Source organism: Coturnix japonica, chromosome 2, assembly GCF_054131305.1.
Source record: "Coturnix japonica strain WE chromosome 2, WE-NBRP24, whole genome shotgun sequence".
In the NCBI taxonomy this organism is placed as follows: Eukaryota; Metazoa; Chordata; class Aves; order Galliformes; family Phasianidae; genus Coturnix; species Coturnix japonica.
Window position 1 is genome coordinate 83,128,103 of NC_140664.1, and position 25,234 is coordinate 83,153,336.

A 25,234-nucleotide genomic window follows, 5' to 3' on the forward strand; every position below is an offset into this window, starting at 1 on the left:
ATGTACAAATAATTAGAGGAAACAACAGAAAATTGTCAGTAGGTAGACTGAATAATGAGAGTTATACTAAGGAAATTTATCCACTTTTGAACTGCTTTTCTGCAAGTCTAAACCAGCCTCTCTAACATCATTCATTCGTTGCAAGAATTGTTGGAAGTCAGTAATTTTTATTCTATGTTTGTAAATGTACCTCTAATGAATCAAATTGATGCTAATTTTGTTTTAGGTTTAATTATTACTTTGTTCAGGATTGTTAACCTAAGAACAGACAGTGAATATTTTTCTTCACATGATCAAAAATTTTGGGGCCCAGAAATACTATTTTGATTACATTTAAGAAATATTTATGCCTGGGTTACATTTCTGAAACTTCTCCTGACTGTAGTTTTTGCATTGTAATAGTATAACCAGTTTCAAAGGACAGCTGAGTTTCTCTTGAAGACATTTTCCTTTCACAGAATCTCTGCTTGGTTCCTTCTGTCCTCACCTGAATCCTATTTCTTTTTGCCAAATGTGCATCTTTTCAGAGTAGACTGTGTTATGTCTACATTCTCATTGAGTCTTTGTAGACTTGTTAATTTTTAACTTGGCTGAAAATCACATGGGAATTTTAAGTAATGACACAGACCTCTCATGGGCTATTAAATAATACAAGCCACTACTGTAACATGTTTGCATGTTTTAGTTAAAAATGTACTTCTGCTTAAATAAGTACCAAAACCAAAAAAGATCAAAAATGACTACAATAGCAGGAAAGAGAAGGGGGAAAAATATATAGAGTCATAGAATCATGAGGTTGAAAAGGACCTATATGATCATCTAGTCCAACCATCCTCTCTTCACCATACCTACAGGAAACCCCTAAACCATATCTGCTAGCTCCCTATCCAATCCAGGCGCTTCTTGAACACTGCCAGTGATGGCGACTCCACCAACTCCCAGGGCAGGCTATTCCAGTGCCTGACCACTCTCTGAGGAAAAAAAAAAAATTCCTTCATATGCCCAGCCTAAACCTCTTCTGATACAACTTGTAGCCATTTCCTCAGGTCCTCTTTGTTGCCTGGGAAAAGAGGCCAAGCTCCTCCTCATCACAGCCTCCCCTCAGGAAGTTGTAAAGTGCAATGAGATCTCCCCTAAGCCTCCTCTTCTCCAGGCTAAACAAACCCAGCTCCCTGAGCTGCTCTTCATAATACTTCTGCAAATTTTGTTGCCCTTCTCTGGACATGTTCCAGGGCCTCAATATCTTTCTTGTAGTGAGGAGCCCAAAACTGTGAGGCCTCTTTGCATGCTGGGGCAGTAGGGATGTTCAGTGATAAGTCCAAGATGGCTCCTGTTTGCTGGACAGGTCTTGCTGAGGCCTTCTCATGGCAACAGACCCTGGATGGAGGGGGCCAGCAGAGCCTCAGTATTCTATAATAGGGCAAGGGTTGTAGTTGTGATTCAGCTGCAGGAGTCATCCCATTTGAAGCAGCTGCAGAGTAAGAGATGGGTTTATTTCTTGCATGCAAATCATATGTTTGAGATCTAATCAGTGAGAATAGGTCATGTCATTCCTTGGAGTCTGATTACAATTCATTCATTCTGCTGCCTGCTACCCTACTATTTGTATTTGCATGATGTCTAATTTTGTTTATATGAATATTCAAAATATAGCAGATCCAGAAGGACACAGGTTCAGTTGTCTGCTACCAGTTTTCACTGGATTTGTATCACTGAAAATATTACAGCTCTTTTACCTCTGCAATTTCGAGGGTTTGCAATATGAATTTTTCCAAGCAAGTATAGCAAGTTTTTTTTCTAGCTGTTTTTCCTCTTTACTTCTTTTGCTTTACTTTATGCACAGTATTAACGGAACAGAAAAATGATGTAGTTAACTTTCTCAAAATATGGATTAAGAAATGATGTCCCTTCAGAAGGAAAAAATAATTGGTATGTTTCTTACAGTGGCATGTATTTGAACCTGTCTTTCAAAGTGGAACACAGTCTTTAAATAACCTGTAAAACTGCCTGAAGATGAATAGAACTTTATTTCTTCCAAATACTCTAAAATTACAGTACCCAGATCTGGCTCACAGTCGGTGGAATATTTTTGTTTACTTTTAATGGGTTTGTTTTCAAATGCTGAAACTGTCCTAGTTCTTCTGATAACATTCTAACCATCTATAGATAGCACATAATTAACTTGAGGGAAGAACAGGGTAAGCCAGGAAGGAAATATGTGCGGTATGCAAACTGTCTGTTTTTTGGTTTTCTTCATGTGTATGTTCTGTGTCAGTTTTAATGGGTCTGTAATTAGGTCGCAGGATTGATTGATATCAACGCTTAGCTTCCTAGGTGAGGTCACCCCTTCCTTAATTCTCTAATAGGGATTTTGCTTACAGAGAAAAATAACTAATTAAATTATTTGTAGACTTGACACTGGATAAATTATTTGTCAGGAAATGGAGACTAACAGGAAGGAAGAACTGTGGAGAGAATACAGTTATTCTTGCAACCGATGTATAGATTAGTCTAAAAAAACAGTGGCTGTACTAGGCTGAGATGGGAACAGCCTAATTGAAATGATGGGGTTCTTCAAATCTTTAGTCTGGAAAGTTAATGCTATGGGGGAGGGTGTTGAGAGGTGTGGAACCTGAGATGCAAGGAGGAGACTATAATTGTGCCTAACCAAATGCACAGAGAACTTGGTATAAGGGAAATAAAATGAATGACCAAACAAGATATAATTCAAAGGGACTATCAAATGTGAAAATAAGATTGTCTTATGAACTTTTGTGTATAGGAATATTTATAAATGCAGAAAAGATGCAGATAAGAAGGGTGCTGGTTCATTCAAAACAACCGCTGTGTTTCAGAATGAAGAAACAAGTTTTTTCCAAGGAATAATGCAATCTATCAGTTGATTAAAAGTTAGCTCTGTAAAAGGTTTTACAAAGGAGTTGCTGTACTGGGAAGTTGTATCAGTTTGTTGCCATCATTATTACTTTGTTCTCAGGGAGTTCTTCCCATTAAAGACTTGTTTTGGTTGTTGTTGTTGTTTTTAATTTTTCAGATCTTATTTTACTTTTTGGAGATGATATTTACACAACACTGATTTAATTTAAAAGACTGACTACTTTAAAAACATGAAGAGCTTTTCCAGAGATCTTAGATTTTGATACATAGACTTGATCCTCAGAACATTACTTTTGTGATTATAGGATAACTTGTTCCTAAAACAAAACGAAAAAAGGAAAAAAAAAGACTTAAGTTAATATTCTTTTTTTCTATGAAGTATATAGTGAGAGTAACTTCTGTCTGTCGTGAGGTAGTCTTTAGTGGAAAAAATAGTGAGAGTAGGCTATGAGAACAAAAGGAATGAAATCTGTTGAATTTTCTGGTGGATGATAATGATCTGAGATGTTTGTTTAAATTTAGTTAAAACTTATCTTGCATATGTAAAATGTCATCTTCCTGCTCACTAATGCAGATGAGGAAAAACCCTCATATCTCTGTAATAAGTAACAGTTGACTTGTGTATAGTTTTTCAAATAAATTATGCATAGTAATATTCTGGTGCTATTTCATACTAGTTTTCAGTTATATCTATTTACTGTTTATTTCTGAGCCTTTTGATGTACACTGACATGATTTTGTTCTCACTGTAGTGATTTCCAAGTTACTGCTGTAGCAAATTTTGTGTTAAGTTTGGTTGGTTGTTTTGTTTTTTTTTAGGAGATAGCAGGGATGTTCTATGAAATCCTGCTACTGTGCTCCTCCAAGCAAAATGAAAATCAAATGCATAGTTTTTGATTTAGAAACACTAAGAACAAGCATACCACTAATCCAGGTTCTAAAACAAGTGACTGCACCCATCTGATGACTATAGCTTTGACAATCAAAATTTTTGTGCTTCTCTTTAGAGTAAGATGGAAATCTTCATTAACTAGTGGTGCACTGGTAGATCTGAATGTATCAGATCTCATGAGCTATAGTTTTCCTCAAGTAGAGAGGAAGAAAGCAGAAGTTAATTCTAATAAAACACTCTGTAAAACAGCTTCTTGTAAAACTGCATGCATTTCTCAGCAATATGCTTTTTCTAGAAATTGTTGGTATTGAAGGGGGGGAGGGGAAATTAGTGGAAATAGCAGGTAGTAATGTTTGAAAATTCATCATACTTGTCATTAGCCAGAAGTTCTATCCTGCTTCCTTCTGGAGTTTAAACTGGGAGTGGAAGTTGGACTGTGAGGCAGCTGCTCTTCAGAACTTTCAGCGGTACAGTAGTCTCAGTGGGTGAAACTGGGATAAGCACCAAGCGTCATACACTGTAATGGAAGTAGTACAAATGTTTGGATATTTTTCTTTTAAGATGAGAGTTCAAATGATGTTATCCTCACAAAAAGAGTTCAATTCCTGTGAGATTCAGAAATGTACAGGACAATTTTGCAAAAAAAGTTAACCCTGACTTTTTTCTTCAAATGTTAAAATTCTGAACAGAGAGAAGTGTTGCTTTTCCTTATCACCTTCCTTCACATTTGAAACCTGTGTGGTCTAATGAAAGAATCATTTTTCTTTGCCAACCATCAATATTTGTTGGTCTGCTCGGGTGTGATTTTATTCTTCTGTTACAAAACTTTATTCAGAAGACATTGTGCTAGTGTTTCTTAGTTGTTTTTTTGTTTTTTGTTTTTTTTCTTTTTAAGAGTACTGCCTTCTACAATGACTATTCCTGTTTTGTTTTCTTTTTTAAAGGGATCTTCTCTACTCCCTAAGCTCCAGTTTCCTCATCAATCCATCTTTCTTCTCCCTCTCTGAGGATTATTTCTCATATCTCACCTTCATGCTCAGCTTCTGATGTTTCTTCACTATATTTTTATTGTTTGTTTTCACCAGTATCAGCACAGGTCTCCAGAATATCTATGCCAACACAGTGTTATAGTATCTTAGCAGCTCATAGGTTTTTTCTGACTCATCATGAATAATGCTTTTTACACTGGATGGAACTGTTTCTTTATGCTGTTTTCCTTTTTGTTTTGTGTGTGTGTGTATAAAGGTAGATTCCAAAGTGGTCGTATAATCCCACAAATACCATTCCCATTAAGGTCCTGCTCTACCTGTGTTTTCAGCTTTTTTTTTTTTTTTTATTGCTTAAAAGAACCCAAATGCTCACTGAATAATTTATTACCATTTTTCATTGAATGAAACCAGTGATGTATGCATGAACAGTTTTACATATTTTGAGCATAGTAAGGAGCTTTTTTCCTTTTTTTTTTTTTCTTCATCCACTCATGTCATACTTATTTAGAGTGCGCAGGGAATTTCAATTCTTCATGTTTTAGTTCCTAAAAAATTTCTCATGAAGGCTGGATTAGGATGTGCCATGTTCAGATTTGTGGTGTTCTGTGTGGTAGCAGTGAAATAGTTGTTGCTTTTTGACTGACCCAATTGCACAAATTCTAACTCCTCCTCTTAGTCTGAGTTCAACTGGACATCAGGTTTCAAGAGAAGCAACCAGGCACACAAATAACTGTTGTTCATAGTCAGCCTCATACATTGTCAAAATGTTTAAAGGGAAAATTATGCATGAAGTTTAATATTATGTTGTCATTCATAGACATGTGTAATTCCTTGAACATTTATGCTGAATATTGGCAGTTAATAAGGTCCTGTAGTTCAAAACTGAATTGCTAATTTTCACAATAAAGAATTATTCCTCAGGAATTATTCTATTAATATTAACATTCATTGAATATTAATGAGATTGTCCGTAGTGTGATGCAAAGCTTTTACTTGATATTTTTAAAGCTAGCTTTTAAAAGAAGAATACTTTACCCAATAAGTATCATCAGAGGTAATTTTTCCATCATACATTTGTGATTATTTTGGAGGCAAAGGATAAGAGCCCATGTTTTTGGGGAAACTGAATGGTCTTGTATTCAGAAGCAATTAAGGAGGGGATTTATACAGATTAAGTAAGAAGCATGGTTAATAATGCATTCTTAAAAGCTTTAACACAAGATTTATATGAGGAACAGAAGTTTTGTAGCACAGATGAGGGCATAGCATAAACATCCTCAGTACAGCACTCACTGAAGGCTTCAGACACACATTTTTTCTGTAAAAACATACTTTTTCCTATAACCCAAATAGCTTGTGAGTCTGGTAATTGACAGATGACTAAATGTTAGCACAAAAATATTTTAAGGGAAGAAAAATAGCTATCTTAAATTTCTGAGAGTTTTAGTAGTGTTTTCAAGTAGCATTCAGTGTTCTTCAGGTGACTGTATATATCACAGGTAAGTCCTTAACAGCAAATGATTGATAGTTGAAATTTATGATCAAGAAAGGGCATTATTTCTTACACATCTATTATTTTTTTTCTTTAGTTTGCAAACCTGCATCTTTTTTGTACCCTTGGCACAGTGCAGTCCTTCCTATGTCTCCACTCCTTGTACCCAGCAAACTGCAGAAGACTGGGAGTCTGTGTCGTAGAATCATAGTATAGCCTGGGTTGAAAAGGACCGCAATGATCATGCAGTTTCAACCCCCTGGCCCTGAGCAAGGTTACCAACCACCAGACCAGAGCCACATCCAGCCTGGCCTTGAATGACTTTAGGTAGGGATGGGGCATCCACAACCTCCTTGGACAGCCTGTTTCAGTGTGTTACTACCAGTGTGAAAAGCTTCCTCCTAATTTCCAACCTAAACCTCCCATGTCTCAGTTTAAAACCATTTTCCTTTGTCCTATCACTATTTACCCTTGTACACAGTTGTACCCCCCTCCTATTCCCTTTGAGAAGTACTGGAAGGCTACAATGAGGTCTTCCCAAAACCTTATCTTCTCCTAGCTGAACAAGCCCAGTTCCCTCAACCTTTCCCCATAGGAGAGGTGCTTCAGCCCTCTGGTCATCTTCGTGGTCTTCCTCTGGACTAGTTCTAAGAGCTCTCTGTCTTTCTTGTGCTGGGGGTTCCAGGTCTGGACACAGTATTCCAGATGGGGCCTCACAAGAGCTGAGTAGAGGGGGACAATTACCTTCCTCACTCTGCCTCCCTTTTTTTTTTTTTTTTTTTTTTTAGTGCTGCCCAGGATATAGTTGACTTTTTGGGCTGTGAGAACACAATGATGAATGCAAAACCTTACACCTGGCATTTTGAACCTCACTAGGTTCAAGCGGGCCCACTCCTCCAGCCTGTCCAGGTCCCTCTTGATGGCTTTCGTTCCCTCCAGTATATCAACTGTACCGCACAGCTTAGCATTGTCTGCAAACTTGCTGTGAGTGCACTTGATTCCATTGTTTCTGTCACTGATAAAAACGTTGAAGAGCACTGATCCCAAGACCAATCCTTGGAGGTCACCATTTGTGACTGGCCTCTATCCTGGCATACAACATAGATCACACCACTGTACAACACACACAGCTACAACCAGCCAGCCAGTTCTCAATCCACTGAACAGCTCATCCTTTAAATCAGTAACTCTCCAATCTAGAGAAAAGGGTGTGTAATAAAGGGAGGATTTGAAGGAAGTATGTAAGTGTATGTTTGTTTATATTAACTTAGATGTTTATGGCATGATAGTTATACAGATCATTTCTAAGTGGGGGAAAAAAAAAAAACAAACTAACAACTGACTCATTGTGTTAGTGTTGATAGCATTATTTGTTTACTTTAGTAAGAAGTTTTCTTACTTGCTTGTGATTTTTAATAAGTCATGATGGTTACCATTGTGTTCCGTTCAATTACAACTGGATATGTCTTTTTTTTGTGTGTGTGAAAAGCCAGGAGTATCTTGTAAGACCACCTTTACATTGCTTTCTCATGCGGTTTAAAGTTAATTAATTTACAGGGTGTAAACCAAGTCAAAATCATTGTAGACAGTACAGTCTACAGTACTTTTCTTTGTTGCTTTTTTTTTTTTAGTGTGTTTTTGGTTGCTGAAGTTTTAATGTTATAATATTTCTTACAAAAAAGCAAAAGAAAAGGAAAATATACAAAGAAAAACCCTTATCTGCTTAAATTTTTTGTACTAGTCTGTTATTAGTGAGCCTTTTGATTAACGTTTAATTTTCAGGCTTCTATTTTCATGGTGTATTTTAGGACAAGGTCACTTTATCTTTTGATTTGGTCTTCCTCAAGTGATAAGAAAACTCTGCAATGTGACAGTTTTAATTGTCTGAACCTGTTAAATTTTGATCTATTGTATAATCAACGGTTGATAGCCTCAGAGAAGGCAAAATAATGATTTGGCCACACTTTCATAGTTTTTCAAATCTGGAGAGAATTCCCATTGTGTTTCTTCTTAATAGTGTGACTCAGTTCTAAACAGATCGTGTTGAAGCTTTGAATACTTGTTATTCATCTCTGACATCTACAGTTTTCAAGCAGTGTTAAGGTTAAATGGAAGTTCACTTACACTCTATTTTGTTTAATAAGTGCTCTCATAATTAAATGCACATCCATGTATTCTAGTAGTAGAATGAGAAATTCATTAAGATTCCTGATTAGGAACAAGCATTAACAGAGACTGCATAGGTTATAGAAATTTAGCTTCTCTTTAAGGTAAATTAAGTTTAAAACACACTCCTGAAACATGAAGAAAATTGCTTAAAATGTACCTGACTCAAAATTTGTTTTCATCAGGTGTGTACGCTAGAACACATACATTTATTAAATCAGTATTGTTAATAAAAATTAATAAAAGTTATAATAACTTCATATTTATTTTTCAGAAAGTTATATGTAAAGGTGTGTATATTATTGCAAATACTGATGAAACTATCAGGAGCTTTAGGGTATTTCAAATTTGTTTTTTTTCCAGTGGGAAATCCTAATGTGAGCTAAATTGTAAGACCTTTGCTTAGTATCTCTTTAAAAACAGGTAGCCTTTCATAATATTACAGGGATTGGAAGGAACCTCTGGAGAATATAGAGTCCAACTCCCCTGCTAAAGCAGGTTTCCTTCAGTAGGTTGAGTAGCAAGGCAACTGGGCAGATCTTGATTATCTCCAGAGAAAGAGACTCTGCCTCTCCTTGCAACTTGTTCCAGTGCTCTATTGCCCTCATAGTAAATAAGTTCTTTTGGATGTTTGTATGGAACTTTGAGTGTTCCAGTTGTGCATCTTTTCCTATCACTGCTTTGATTTTCACTGGTGGACAATTTGGTATTTTGTCTAATTTGCCACTTGCTGAAAGTTGTAGGAAGGAAAGGGCCAGCAAGTTTTGCCTTGACTAAAGTTAGCTCCAACTTTGCCCTTCAGTTTTAATGGCATATATGGGTAACATAAAGATCCAATGAAGAAACATAGAAGCTCTGTTTTTTCTCTAGCAGTTTAGGTTGTCCATATTTGATTTTGGCTTGATTCTGAAACTTTAAACATATTTGTAGACAAGCTGCATGAGTGCAGCATGCATTTTTCACCAAACCCTTAAAAATATTTTCTTACCATTCCCATAGCATTTCTCTCACAATGGAGTTAAAACATGTTTAAAAACTCATTCCTAAAAGCATCTGGTGCTTCCATTATATAGTGAAAAAGGAGGTTGAAAATCTGTATCTCACTTGAGGTGCTCAGGATTCAGTGATTTTGTTCTAAATGTAAGACCTTTTTTGTTTGTTTGTTTTTGGAAAATAACCAACTTTGTCCTCCTCAATTACTCTCAACTCTCAAACATTTTTCTTGGTTATTAAACAACCATCTGAACTAACTTAAAAATATTTCTGTTGAATTGTCTGAAATGACTGTGAAATACTGTGCCAATACTCATATGCCCACACATATGAGTATTTTCAGACATGAGTATTTTTTTCCCTTTGGTTACTGTGATGAATATTTGATCCTGTTTCGGTAGGGTGGGTTGTAAAGAGGGCAGTGGAGATTAAATCAGGTGGACCTCTGGAAGTTCCAAGCAGTCTAAATGTTTCTGTAGTTGGGTGGAGGCTAATGTCTACATGGTAGTACACTGGTAGGGTACACACAGTCTCAGGTAAATTATGATACAGCATTCTATCTTCAATTCACTGTGATCTGGGCTACATCTACCTCTGAATATAACAGTACTGAAAAGTCCTGTCTAACTTGGTTGCTGTCTCCAAGATATCTTTCATTAGAAAAGATTCCCTTTTCTGTTGGAAAAATGCTGTAGTATCTAACTTATGGACCTGATTTAAAAACAAACAAAAGAACTGCTAGATAATAGAAATTCTTCTAAATCAAGAACAGGAGATTTTCCTCCCACACATTCCAAACTTCTGTGTTGTTTGAATTGTGTGACACCTTCCAATATAGATATGTGAATCTCATTAGCATGCTCTTTATACACTTTTTCAGATCAGTAATGAGGAATTTAATTAAAACATGACCTAGCACTCACTCTAGCAGCATTCACCATACACTTCCTTTTGACTTGAAACACTGCTGTTTTTCTCTGATCCGTAGTTTTAATACTAGCCAGTTTTCAAAGCCATGGAAAGGTGAGGTGTAATACCATTTCATTGCAAGCAATTCACTGAATCTTAAGAAAGCTTTTCAGTGCAAGAAAAAGAAGGAAAATGTTTTCTGTAACACAAGGCAGAAGCCTTGTTAATAAGCTACCAAGATATATTACTTCATAACTCAGTTTTGAAACAATGGCATCCTATTTTCTTGCATTAAGGAGGTAAGAAAGATTAAAGACAAATCTTAACAGACAAGCTTTTGCCTTTTTTTTTTTTTTTTTTAAAGAATTACATAATTAAGGCCTAAATTCACTACTCTTAACTCTGAAGGATGTTATGTTGGAAGATTGCTAGAGGGAACTTGTTTTAGAGAAGGAATGCGACTGTTTTACTGGTTTGAAAAGCTCCTGTAGTAATGTAATTAAGCTGGGAACTGTTTGCTACTATTTTAGGAGTCCTAGCTGTGTGAAGTATTCTAATTTGCCAAATATTACTAGTCACAATGAAACACAAAGGCCCTGTAAAGTGTCTAAGGAGGAAGAGAAGTCCAATGGAAGGGTCAGAGTAGGGCTAACAAGAACAGATTGTCCAGGGTTGTCTAAGCAGATTCTGAATATTCCCAAGGATGATGGGTAGCTCTGTAACATGTTCAGTAACCCTTACAGTAAAGCACTGCTTTTATCTTTAAGATGATTTCTTGTGCCTATTGCCTGGTGTCCTGTCAGAGGGCATTGCTGGGGGGAGCCTGACTCCATCTTCCTTACTGCTTTCCCCATAAGGTGATCAAGCACTGATAAGTTATGTTTCTGCTCAGCCATGTGTGGATGATGTTCAGGGCATCCTCACACAGGATAAAGGGTGATGGATACAATGGTCTGTGTGTGACCCTACCCTTGTTGCAGCAGTAATTCTAGGAGACAGTGGATAACTCAAGTATCAAGAATGCATGCTTTGGAAATGTAGTTGATACAGAAGTATCAGTATGAACGACTTCTTTGAATATTCAGTAATGTGGTGCATAAAATTAATGAGGGAGCTCTTACTTGCCAAATATTACATCTAACAGCATTGAAAGAAATGTATTTACCACTGCTGTACACCAGAATGTGTTTGATAAACGTATTCTTATGTTCTGTGAAAGCTGTGTTGGTCATATAGAAAGGATTACGTACCGTGGCTCACACCGTAGATTTCATTCAATTTTGAAATCAGCTTTCAGGGTCCTGGAAAATGGATGGAACCATTATACTATGTGTTGCTAGACTTTTATCTGCTACATGCTTTCAGCATGTGAATTCCCTTGACTTAAGCTGGAATTGTATAAATTAGGGTTAATTTATACAGATACAAATAGAAAAGTAGGTTTATGTACAAACGGTTAATCAGTTTTAAAGATAGGTGTGTACATGGATAAGTAGATAGTAGAAATGAGGACTCTGCAGTTTACCATTTTCTCACTGACATGCTTTTCAGTGCTGAGTTAATGTTCCTTTAGGAGAGCTGAAGAGACCAGGAAACAGAAGCAAAGCATTTATGTCACTGTCAGAGTTTTTCCTCTCATGTTTTAATAATCACAGGGAGAAGTAACTCTTGAAGCAAGTCATTTATGGTCATTTATGTATGTTTTCTGGGTTTTCACACACTTACCTTGATTAATATATAATATAGTGAAAGCATGCATGACACAAGGTATTTTTGACTTGATTAAAAAAAGAAATATATTAAAGTTAAGGTAAACTTGATCAGTATTCTTGTAGGAAAGTAGTAACAAAGCAGTAGTAAATTTTAGTAATGAATTTCCATTCTAGCTAGGCTGTATCTGTTACCAGTCTTGTTGTAATTTTTGTTTGTTTGTTTTTGTTTTGTAGTTGGTTTTTATGTTTTTAACAACTGCAGGTGAACTATTACTTTGTATAGATCTATTTGGTCTCTGCTTGTTATGCCAATGAATATTAGGAACTGTTGCTAATTTAAAATATATATATGTATACATATGTATTGAATTCTGGATGAACAACTTAAACCCTAAAGGAGTTATGTACTGATTTTGTGACATCTGAGATAGTACATCTTAAAGATAGGTAATAAATGATATAAATTGGTGTGGTAAAATCATAAATATTAGTTCACTGAAAGATTTCTTGCTAGGTTTTTTTTCATTCTTACTATTTTGAATTCCAAAAGAGGGGGAAAAAAATGTAAATAATGAAGAAATGTTCATAGTTTATTTTGAAAATAATGCCTCCTATTTATTTCTATGGAAACTACCATAGATGAATATAGCAAAATAGCACTATTTTTTTTTAGCACAGTAGTGCGTTAGATATGCATTTTTGCCTACAGTGAACAAGAGCCTCCTGCATGTCATACACATATAAATCTGCGTGGCTCTCTGGACTATGGCTTGGTGTTCATGTTGCCATCACCACTGCTGAAACACACCCCCTGCCACCTCACATCTGTTATTTGTTCTCTATAAGCATTCTGCATACATCAGTAAATGTCAATGAGTACAGTTTTTTTCCATGTAGAGAAATTAATTTCCATGCTTTTGCTTCCTACATGCTCCCATGTCAGAAATCATTCTGTCAAACTGCCCCTCTCCTGACATCTGTCACAGCAACAGGATGTAATGGAGTATTGCTAGGATGGTTCAACCTCTACTGCCATGTGACCAACATCCACCTCTGGTGTCATTGGCAAACATAATAAAAAGAAGGGCATTGCTTTCAAAACAGCCTGTGAATATGAAAATCTGAATACTATTTCCCTTGTAATTTCTTGAGACTTCTAAGTGGTTATTGTAATTGGCAGCACGTTATGGCAATTAATGAGCAAATTTGTTAGGTGTTGAGAGTTGCCGTATTTCTTTCAGATCTTTATATTTCACAAGTTTCAAAATAATTTCAGTACTTAAACTGTAAAAAATATTAACAGATAATACAATAAATAATTATAGAATCACCAAGATTGGAAAAGATGTCTAAGATTATTCAGTCCAAACATCAATACATCACCAGTATTTTCCACTCAACCTTGTCCCTCTGTACAACACCTAAATGTTTCTTGAATTACCCTAGGGTCAGTGACTCCACCACCTGGGCAGCTCATTCCACTCTCTCAGAGAAGAAATTGTTCCTCACATCCAACCAGAACCTCTCCTGGTGCAACTTGAGGCCATTGCCCCTAGTCATATCTCTAGCTATATGGGAGAAGAGGCTGACACCCACCTCACTGCAACCTCTTTTGAGGTTGTTGTAGAGAGTGGAAAGGTCACCCCTGAGCCTCCTTCAGGCTGAACAATTGCAGCTCCCTCTGCTGTTTCTTATAAGGCCTGTGCTCCAGACCCCTCACTATACTATTAGCAAATAAATCTATAAGTTAAAACAGAATCAGTAAATTGAAGAACATGACTCGGATATCTTTCTGTTGCCAGATGGAATTACATATTTCTCTCCTTCAGTTAAGGTGTATTTCAGTGTTACAGTACCTTTTCATCTGAAATATGTGGCTCATTGACAGTCTGCACTGAAACCTGTTTTTAGAATGTCTGCAGCACTATTTTGTTAACACAGCACTTGCATGCTGTGTCTAAAAGATTACATTTCCATTACATGGAAAATATATTTTACTCTTCCCTTTTACTAACCTCCTGCTGAAAGCTCTCTTAAAAAAAAATAAAAAAATAAATTAAAAAAAAAAAGCTTTTACTGCAGATTATGCCTAGAAAGGATAGCTGCTTGCCTTTGCAATGAGTGCAGTAGGTGTGTGTAGGTAGTTAATTAGTTGGAGGCATAGAATTTCTCTTGATTGCTCAAATTCTTACATTGTATTGAAAAGACAGTCTGCAAATAATTTGGCACTCAATTTAAAACAAAGGATATGTTCTATTAACATTTACAGTGTCTCTTGTATCTGTACTGTCACATCCTTCTGGCTTGTGCCAAATCTTCATGTAGGATATGCGAGATGGCACAAGTATAGTAGCTAAAAAACAGAAGAGTCAGATGTCATGCCAATATTTTCAAATGGGTCTAATTTGTCTAATGTTAACTTAGTACAGTACAGTTTATTTCCAAGTTATGTAAATTTGCAGGGTGAGAATTCCTTGTTATATTTTGGAAGATATAGAACGTTTAAAAATATATATAAATATATATAAATATACTTGTGTATGTGTAAATTATTTACATAAGAATCACTTGCAAATGACTCTAGGTAATCAAAGATTACACACACTTCTTTTACAGCAAAATTAAATTATACTCTCAGTAAGCTTTATTTCATGACTGACAAACAAGACAGTAAATTATTAAGTTATGAAGATATAACCAGCTTTTGAGAAATTATGAATATATTTTAATATTTTCAATTCATTTCATGAGAACGGCTGATACTGTTTTAATATATATATATGCAGTAATTAAAGCAGCAGATATCTCAGGTACAGAGAACAGAAACCAAGATCAAAAACTTATATCAAAGGACAGGTTGGAATGTATTAGACTGTCATATTTTGAGAAACTTGCTGCATACGTGCACTTATGTTTAAAATATTGTCACTTTATTATTATCATGTATCTTATTTTGTAACCAGTACAGAAAAAATTGTGCATTAAGATGCATGGAACTCTCAATTTCACGTTAGGTTAACTAAAATCTGAGTACAGTCCCTACGTGCTAGTGGAGTAGAAGCTACCTTATTTTTGCTTTATGCCTGATGTTTGTTAAATCAGTCATTACAATTATCGGCTAACTGAATTGCTCTTAATTCTATGACTTCCAAATAGTAGGATTCAAACCAAGTAAGCTCTTTGCAATGATGTATTTAAAATGCAGTGTCATATTGAACTTATTTACATAAGCTGAGAGATAACACTGGGAGATTGTTATTCAAAGTATTTTTGTAATTCCTTTTCCCATTGTATACGAAGAATCTGTTATTTATCATGCAGTGGATTAGTGTGGTGTAGATCATGCTGTAGAGTAATCTGTACATTTCCCCTATTTGGTTTTTATTTCTCAGTGAGTTATTTTTGTATCTTAGCCATCATATGAACTCTAAGAAAATTAGTGGAAGCTTTGTCCTGAAGAGTTTGACTTAAAAGCAAGCTTCTCCAGATGTGCTGTCTGCTTACTTTTAATGAAAAAGTTACATTTCTGTCATTTTCAACACAGGAAGTTGAATGACATGAAGTTCTCCAAAGATTATATCTGTGATAGAGTTTTAATTCCTAACGTAAACATTACTTGGTTCATAATTGCTTTCATTTCTTCTTTCTGAAGTATGGGGCTGTGTAATTAATTGTGTTCATCTGTTGTTTCCAAAAATGTCTATGTTTTAAAAGCTTTGAAATATTTGTGTCAAGGTACAGAAAAGCTGGAACATGCTAAATTTTTTTGAATGATTACACTATATCAGATTACTTAAAAAAAAAAGTATTGATTTAAGAAAAGAAAGTATTGATTTAGCTAATTAAACAACTGCTTTGTGCTTGTGTCTGTCAAATTACAGACAGTACATATTGTTGCATAGCTTTTAAATAATAAAAGCATTCAGTAAGAGATGCTCCAGAGCTATTGATTACTTTGTATCCTTATTGGTGTTTGCCAAACAGAGTATACTTCTTTGGGATTTGTTTTTTTTTGTTTTAGCATTTGACTGCAACTGTGTACCGTTAATTAAATTTCTTACTTTTTCACTCTTGTATGGTCATAGAATGCCATAGTATCTATGATTTATAATTCCATAATTCAAATGCTTATTGTAGTATCTGTAAATTGTCAATACAATTTTGTAAGCTACATTGTTCATTTTAATTATGGTCATCAATATTTTTTAGGACTGTAAAATGAGAATTTACTGAGGTACACAAGGACATTGGGCAGAAGCAGATTATATCAATTATATTTGTAAAGCTCTACATCAAATCTAAACTAAAACAATTCTACAGAGAGACTGCAGTCTAGGATCACAGAATCATAGGGCTTGGAAGGGACTGCTGGAGGTTATCTGGGCTAATCTCCCTGCTAAAGTAGGTTCTCTACAGTAGGTTGCACAGAAAATCATTTAGGTGGGTTATGAAGATCTCTCCAGAGAAGGAGACTTTACATCTCTGGGCAGTTTGTTCCTGTGCTCTGTCACCCTCAAAGTAAACAAGGTTTTCCTCATGTTCATAAGGAACTTCTTGTGTTCCAGTTTTTGACCATTGTCCCTTGTTTTGTCCCTGGGACCTACTGAACAGAGCTGACCCCATCCTCTTCACACTCTTTCCTTATGTAAGCATTGATAAGATACCTGTTCAGTCTTTTCTTCACCAGGCTGATCATTTTTGTGACCCTCTGCTGGACTCTCTCTAGAAGTTCTCTGTCTTTCTTAAATCGAGGAGCTCAGAACCTGACACAGTACTCCAGATGTAACCTCACCAGGGCAGAGCAGAGGAAGGGGATCACTTCCCTCAACCTCCACCAGGACAACCAGGTCCTTCTCTACAGATCTCCTTTCCAGCAGATTAGCTCCTAAGCTGTACTGGTTTGTGTGATTATTCCTCCACAGGTGTAGGACTCTACAATTCCTCTTGAAGAATCACATGGTGCTCCTCTCTGCCCAACTATCCAGTCTGCTCAGGTCTTACTGAATGAAAGCACAGCCTTCTGGTGTGTCAGCCACTCCACCCAGCTTCAGTATCACCATCGAACTTGCTGAAGATGCACTCCCTTCCTCCATCCAGGTCATTGTTGAAGATGCTAAATAAGATCAAATCCAGGACTTGACCCCTGGGCAACATTGCTAGTTACAGGCCTCCAGCTAGACTCTTCTCTATTGGTCATCCATCTGTGGTCTACCAGTCAGCCATTCTCGGTCCACTTCACTGTCCACTCATCTATCCCACACTTCCTAAACTTATTTGAGTGTATGCTATGGGAGATGATGTCAAAAGCCTTCAAGAAATCAAAGTATGTAACATCCACTGCTCTCCCCTCATATTCCCATCCAGTCACGATGTCATAGAAGGCTGCTACATTCATCAAGCATGATTTCCCCTTGGTAAATCCAAGTTGAGTACTCTTAGATTTCTATTTCTTTATGATTAATCTCCACAGTGCATGCATTGGTATACAGGCCCTTCAGACAAGAAAGAGGAGCAGAGGGTGTAGTTTATCTTGAGAGATGCAAGAGGATCCCCCAGTAGCTATATACACCCATGAGGTGACTGGGCTTCTGGTTCTTGAGACTTCCTGTCTCAAGGAAGCAGGGAATCAATTACTAAAAATACTCAGCTTTTCTTTTTAACAGGGAATCACTTACTACAAATATTCAGTGATTCTTTTTACAGTATTGTATGGTAAATTGGTAATCACAGCCTGAACCTCTGATTAATCAGCTGAAGCAAGTATCGGGTCAGCTGTGGGAGCACAGGTGAGAGTAATTTAGCTGTGCTCCTGGAAGGGCTGGAGCTTGACTCCACCTCCTCTAGACCTCATTTAAGGGCTGGCCACCACTAAGGCAGCATCTCTTGGAGCTTGCTCCCCAGTGGAGATTGCCTCAGCATTCCCCAGCATACTGAAGGCATCCATATCGATGAATTTTTCCCTTTAAATGACTTTTTGAATATCTGTTACCATCTTTGTATTATTCCACCTTACAAGTATCTACTACAAGTTGCCTATACTTTCCTGTAGCCTTTCATTTGAAAACTGCTTCATTTTGCATGTTGTAGTAGAAGATATTATTTTAACAAAATCACAGAATGGCCCAGGTTGGAAGGGACCTCAAGGATCATGAAGCTCCAACCCCCCTGCCTGGCAGGGCCACCAAACTTCCATGTTTACTAGATCAGGTTGCCCGGGGCCCCATCCAACCTGGCCTTGAACACCTCCAGGGATGGGCTATTCCCAACATCCCTGAGCAGACCCTCTCCAACATCTCTTTTTTGTACAGAGGGCTCCATACCTGGACACAGTATTTTAGATGGGGCCTCACAATAGCAGAGTAGAGAGGGAGAATCACCTCCCTGTCGTTGCTGGCCGCCCCTCTCCTGATGGAGCCCAGAAGTTTGTGAATGGCTTGAGTGATGATTCTTCTTAGTTAACTAGAACACTTTATATCATTCTTAGGGAAGAATAATAAAAATATAAATAAAAATCAAATATACAAACAAAAACCCCATGAACATACCCAGGGAAGAACATTCCTATTTTGGCAAGAGAGAAAATCCTTAATACACAAGATGGCACTGTTTCATTTGTGCAAACATCTCATTTTCACACATAACAGTGAAAATTGTGAAGTAGAGAATTCATTTTGTTTTTGTATGATTGAAGATTAGAAATTTGCGAAGTTGAGTGTTCTAGTTTATTATTGACAAACCAGAGCATAACTATGTGGATGCAAGACCACGTAACTAAGGCAAATGAAAGCGCCTCTGAAGTGACTCTTTGCAAAATTGATTGAACTGGGAAATGAAGAATTGCTCTCAGCTAAATTGCAGTGTGAATTATTCTTTTGCATTTAGGAATTTAGAGGATTTTGGAATGTAGCCTTCATTTTGTAGTTTTTATCTGAAGCTTCTCAGGGCTGTTCTGATCTGCATATTATTAGCATACAATCCAGGTTTCCACTCTTTGTTTTTGAATCTTTTTGTTAAGATGTGAAGTTATGTGCTCAAGTGGATGAAAATTTCCTGCAATGCAGACTTCAATTTTTATGCCTTAAAGTTTATGATAGGTTTTAATTTGGGTTGAAAAGAATATTGTAGTAAAAAGTTCATTAAAACGCCATAAAACTTTTTTTTTTTCCCCGACATTTATTTATTCTGTGGTAGACAGATTTGATCTTAGATAATATTCGCCTCCTACATTTGCAAAAATATGGCTGTCTTTATTAATGTGATAACTATGATTCAAGAAGAAACTTCAAATATTTCTTAGTATTTTATTCAGGTTTCTTAAATAAATTGACTTTTTATATATCAAATATGCTCTTCACAGGAGCAGAATAGAAGAACTTCAAGCTGTGCATGAGTTTATATATAGTCAAAGTAATAGCATTTCAACATTTTCACTCTTTTTTAAATCTAGGTATGCATGTACTGATAGTTTCATGTTACTTAATGTGATTTTTGAGACTTTCTTAGGCACAGAAAGATGTAGCACTCACATCTTTGTTTTTCAACTTTCAAGGTTTAAAATTTGATACAAAAATGAAATTTATTGTATATGAAAGCATTACCAAGAAAAAAAAAAAGTTTGTTTATTATAATTATTAATCATTACTTCAAGCATATGGTTGGGGGGTTGTTTTGTTTTGCTTTGTTTTGGTTTTTGGTTTTTTTGTTTGCTTGTTTTTGTTCTTAAGAAAATTTCACATGTCAGTCCTTTTAGTTAAAAAAAATAATTGAAGTGTGTATCAGACTACTTTTCACAGATTTAAGCTTCATTTAAAGACACACAAGTCGTCAAACTAAGTCACCATTCCTAGCATACAAATTTTAAAAAGTTTCTAAATGTTCATTCTGAAATCTCACCTTTCAGTCTTAAGAAAAATACTTGCAGGAGTGTTTTTGAAGCAGGTCTGTCTTTACCAGCTATCGTTTTTGATTTTGCATCATTGAGCATTTTCAACATATTTTTCTGTCATAGAATAATAAGGTGGAAGAAGTGTTCTGTAAGCACATTTCTCTGTGTTTTCCAGTTATTCTATGGCACATCATTCACAGGATGAGGTTAGAAGCAGGTCACTTAAAAGGTGGTGTGTACTTTGACTGTAGAGATCATGAAGTTTACAGTTTCAGTCTGTGTCTATTCTGCTTTGTAGCATAAACACTATATGCATCTTCCAAGCAGAGAGCTTGGACCTTACTTAAAAATATAACATGCTGTCTGCAAATAAAATTGCATAAATATTGAAAGAAATATTTCATTTTTGTAACATTCTTGAATTTTAGTTTATCCAAACATTCCCACTTTACAGATTGTGTTTTGCTGCTTTGAAAACATAATTTTGTTATAATGCTGAAACTAGCAATTCTAACATAAACTGCAACAGTCATTCATTTGATAGAAAATAATAACATATCTTAAATTTTCTGTTTGATTCTCTGCTGACACGTAGCTGGAATTTGGGTTCCTTTACAAATGCAATAATAATTAAAATTTCAGTTATGTGGGTTTCGTGGTGGGATTTTTGTTTTTGGTTTTTTTTTTTTCCCCTACTGTTAATTAAGTTTCTTGGCAGCTGTTTAGGACACTGCAAAATAAGCACTCTAATTCTTCTGTGATGTTGCATCCAGTTGGGATTGGACATATTATAAAGAAACAGATTTCTCAGATGTACTTGTTCCCAGTATCATTATTCTGAGGAACAGAAATAGTGATTGACTGATGTCCATAATTTCAAACCTTCTTCGTAAAACATCTTCAGTGTTTTTCCTCAACTTCTTCAAAACTTTTAACCTTGTTCCACAGGACATTATCAAGTAGAAGTAGGCAATTCTTCAGTGAACAATTTAAGCTTGGAAGAGTACCAGTAACAGAGCCATTATCCTAGCACTTAACATATTTCAGAATTTGAATAGAAACATAATAAAGGCACTAAAACATTGGCTGCATCAGCATGTTCAGTTAAGCTTGTTGTATGTTTTAGGTGTTGGCATTCATTGTAACATTGCTTATTAGTAAGTGGATTTTAATTTATGCTTTTTGGTTTTAGAAATAAACTTTCAATTAATCACTGAATTGCTCTCATTGCAATTTCACATCATTCTGCATCAGAATTCAGAAGTCTTTGATGGAAATTATTATTAAATCTTGAAGAAATTTCTTATCTAGTGGGGTTATCTTCCTTTGCTTAGTTAGCTCTGGTACTTCAAGGAAGAGACAGTTCTACTTTCCTTGTTTGGGTCTGATGAAAATGCACAGTGCAGTGCACTGTCTAGTTTTATATTCAGTGTTAACAATTTACTGAGTTAAACATGTATTTGCTTGGCATAATGTGCAAGCAGGGTTGACGGTTAGTCCCTGGTTCAATTAGGAAGATGAACTGTACATTTTTATTATTTTAATTCTGTGGAATAAAGTATTATCTAAATGCAAGATTAAATGTTATGGGTTTTTTCCCAATTTCTCTTTATTATGTTCATTTTACAACAATTTAACTCGAGGGTATAAGAGTTGTTGAGGTACCTTCCAACCTGTGTTCTATGATTTTCTGCATCTAGTGATTGTGTGAAAATTGTGTCCTGATTTCCAGCCTCATAGACATCTGAAACTGATTTATCCAGTAATTATTTTTTCATTAATGGGTTGTTGAATTTTTTACTTTTCATAATGATTGCCATGATATTCCCTCACAATTACGGAACAACTTGACTTTGGGACATTTGATTGAATTGAAGAGTGATAAAGATGCATAAGTTTTATGAAATGGTAGAAGATGTCACTTAATAGCCTTTTTTTTTTTTTTTTTTTTTTTTTTTTCTGGCTTAATAGGCTGATGTCCTTCCTTTAGTTGTTTCAAACAACTTTTTCACCTACAAATAGCAACTAGATATCTAGCTTTTGGTTGTGCCAGCAGAAATATCTCTTGCCATTATCACATAATACTATTTGATGGTTTACCAGGACATTTTAATGACATTTTCATACGCTCATCTTACCAAAGTCTTACATTTGCTGGTATCCTAGACATGTCTGTCTGTAAAGAAAGTCCTAAGGTGTTCACAACATGTTTGAAAACAGCAGTAGATGGTAAAACATATTTCCTAAATTCTTGCATGTATTCCTTCATCGGTGAGTAGAAATGAAGATATTTCAGCTCTGTCCTCTCCCAAGACAGCACACAGTGAAATCAGACTTGAGCTCTTAAGACCATTTTCTCCCTTCTCCTTCAGTTTCTGGTAAATTGCACAAAATTTGCATTTTGCTGAATCAAATTTATTTCATTCTGGAAGAAGTATCTTTACAGTGACTGTATTGGCTCTATTAGCATTGTCTGTAAGGTGATATTAAAAATGTGTGATACGTGAAAATAGTACATGAGGAATTGTAATGTTTGACAAATCTTTAAGTGTTTTTTTGTTGTTTTTTTGTTTGTTTGTTTTGTTTTGTTTTTTCCCTAAAAGTGTTCAGTCTGATAAAAATTGTTTAGATTCTAGATAGGAAATGGTCTTAAACTATTATTATTAATTTACAATAATATTCCAAGAGAACATGTAATCTTATAAAAGTTTGCATGAAGACATTTCAGTGCACGTTTGCACAAGGTTACCATTAGCTTACAACATATTTTGGTATTGGATTTATGTGAAAATAACTGGAAATCTCTGGCAATTTCAAAGGCCTTGAACGTGAGATTTTACTGCCTTTTACTTCATCAATACTTTATGGAAAGTGAGGAAGAAAGGCACATTTTAACAAACCGGGTTATAAAAATATATAATAATTTCCTTTCTGATTTTTTTTTTTTTTTTTTAATAAAATTTGAGTAAGGATCTTCAAAATGAAGAGCAGCCCCATTGATACTATGAAGCATAATAATCATTTCATTAGGAAAAGTTAAATATCTTGTGAGACAATGGCCAAACAGACTATGCTGATCAGATGGCCAGTTCCATCTTGCTCCAGTCTGGGGGCTGGATTATATTTTTCCTATATTGACCTAGTAAACTAACGGAAGTGTGATATTGATATGAATGTTTCCATTTCTACTATGCTGTTATTGATGTTACTGTTTTCTTGGGAGACAAACTAAGGGAGGCAGATATTTCTTTGTGGATTCACCTTATTATTTAGAAGAATATTGCCTGTTTCACTTGTATTTTCTGGGATTTATCTTTAGGCTTTATGGTTTCCCAGCATACTTTCCTGAACACAAATCTCTGCAATACAGGCATAGATTAGAAGAAAAAATGTGTAGAAAGAAGGTTCAGCAAGTCAACAGTGTTTTTGTGGAGATGACTTCCATGTCAGAAGTACTGCTTACATAAGTTTGATTGTTATTATTTCTATGATTTCATAGAAATTTACATGTTGCTATTCATGCAAGAGTTGTACTCTATAAAATGATGCTAAGGGTTAGCAACAGAAATAATTCTTAACCTGTACTTGAGGTGGACAAATGTTAATAGATAGTTTTAGAAATCACTAGGGAAATAGGATGATGAAAATGCAACTTCAGTGGGCATATTCATAATTCTGAGACTCAAGAAAGCAAAGAATCTACATTGTTGTATTTTCTACTCTTATACCATGTAGAATATTCTGTCAGGGCTAAATTCGTATTGCTGGACTAAGTGCTCCAAATAGTTGTGAAATTCCTTTAAAGATGTCATTGTAGTCGAAGCACTCACTTATAGCTAGAAAAAACATAATTTAGTATGCTACAGTGGCATTGAATATAAATCAGGTTTTAGTATTTTTACTTTTGTAATGTGTCATGTATTGAAAACACAGACAATATATGATACCCATTAAGAAAAATAATTTTGGCATGTTCTTGTGTGTTAGATACTTTGGTCATTAGATCTTAAAAGAAAAACATAATAATTAAATAGGTAGCAGCTCTTTCATCCTTCTTTGTTCTTTCTGCCAGAATAGAACATTTTTAAAATTATTTTTTATTATTTTTATTATTTTGTGCAAATTCTGTAGTGCAGTCTTGTGTTTTGCCCTTGGCTTTCAGTCATTATGTTCAACTCCTGTAATCTTTAAAGACAGAGATACCATCTTGAGTAGATTTATTAGGATAATACTTGGGATTTAAAATTTCATTTCCTACAAACGTCTGCCATGATCAATACTGAATTTTGTTCTATGAATACAAATAGTTAATGATGCAGAGTTTTACAGTGTATTCATGAAACAGCAACATTAAGATCTGAGAAATCAAACCAGTAGACTGTTTTTAAAGATTGTGATTGGTACAAAGATCTGTGAAAATCTCAAAACTTTTGGAATCAAGATTGGCACTTGCAATGACATTATAAATAAGTAGAAAGATAATAATACAAATCAGGCAGTCTGCACAGTACATAGCATAATTAGTTCATACTACCTACAAGAACATTCCTTCTGGCAAAAGAAAGATCTCACTTTTGGCATTCTCTCAAGCTCATTCAGGGCCACAAAAGCATGTGTCTTGCACAGGGTTTAAGTGGGATGGCTTCTTGTTTCCATCTGCTTATTGGCATTAAGAGAAACTAATCTTGATTAGTTTTTCTAGGTAAAGAGTTAGAATTGCCACAGCAGTGTTATGTAAGTGAAGACTGAAAGCAATCCTGTACTTGAACAGGTTTATATCAATAACAAAATCTTTACTGTAAGTAATGGCCCCAAAATTTTAAAAAATTCAAGAGGTCTTAGTCAAAGGCAACTGCAGTCATGTTTGCTTTTTCTCATTTTCATCTGTACTGCACTAGATCTATCACCTAACAAGTCATTGAAAACATCACTATTGTATGGCTTTTATAAATTGGCAACACAGGTACATCTAAAGGGCAGGCATGTTCACCAAGTTTTGTAAGAGATACAATAATATTGTCCATACCACCCACATATGGAATTACCACAGAATGAATAAATGTAGTTGAATTTGGTTTTATCACATGGAGCTATTGGGTGATGCTGATGTCTGAGCACAGGGCACTGTATTGGGGACTATTGCTGAAGTAGTAATATTCAAGCTATGTAAGGACAGCTGCTAGCTGTGAAATGAAGCAAGAGAACAGAGAGCTAGGATGGACAGAAAAGTAAGTAGGCGAGATTGGTTGAATTAAACTGTTAGGCATTGTTTGCCTTCAGTTTGGTATTTTCATTCATTCT

General features: G+C 35.5%; 1 protein-coding gene across 5 annotated transcripts in view; it reads left to right on the forward strand.

Moving 5' to 3' along the window:
- Positions 1-25,234, forward strand: part of CDH18 (cadherin 18) — a 444,808-nt gene that overhangs the window by 164,251 nt on the left and 255,323 nt on the right. The window lies entirely within an intron of this gene.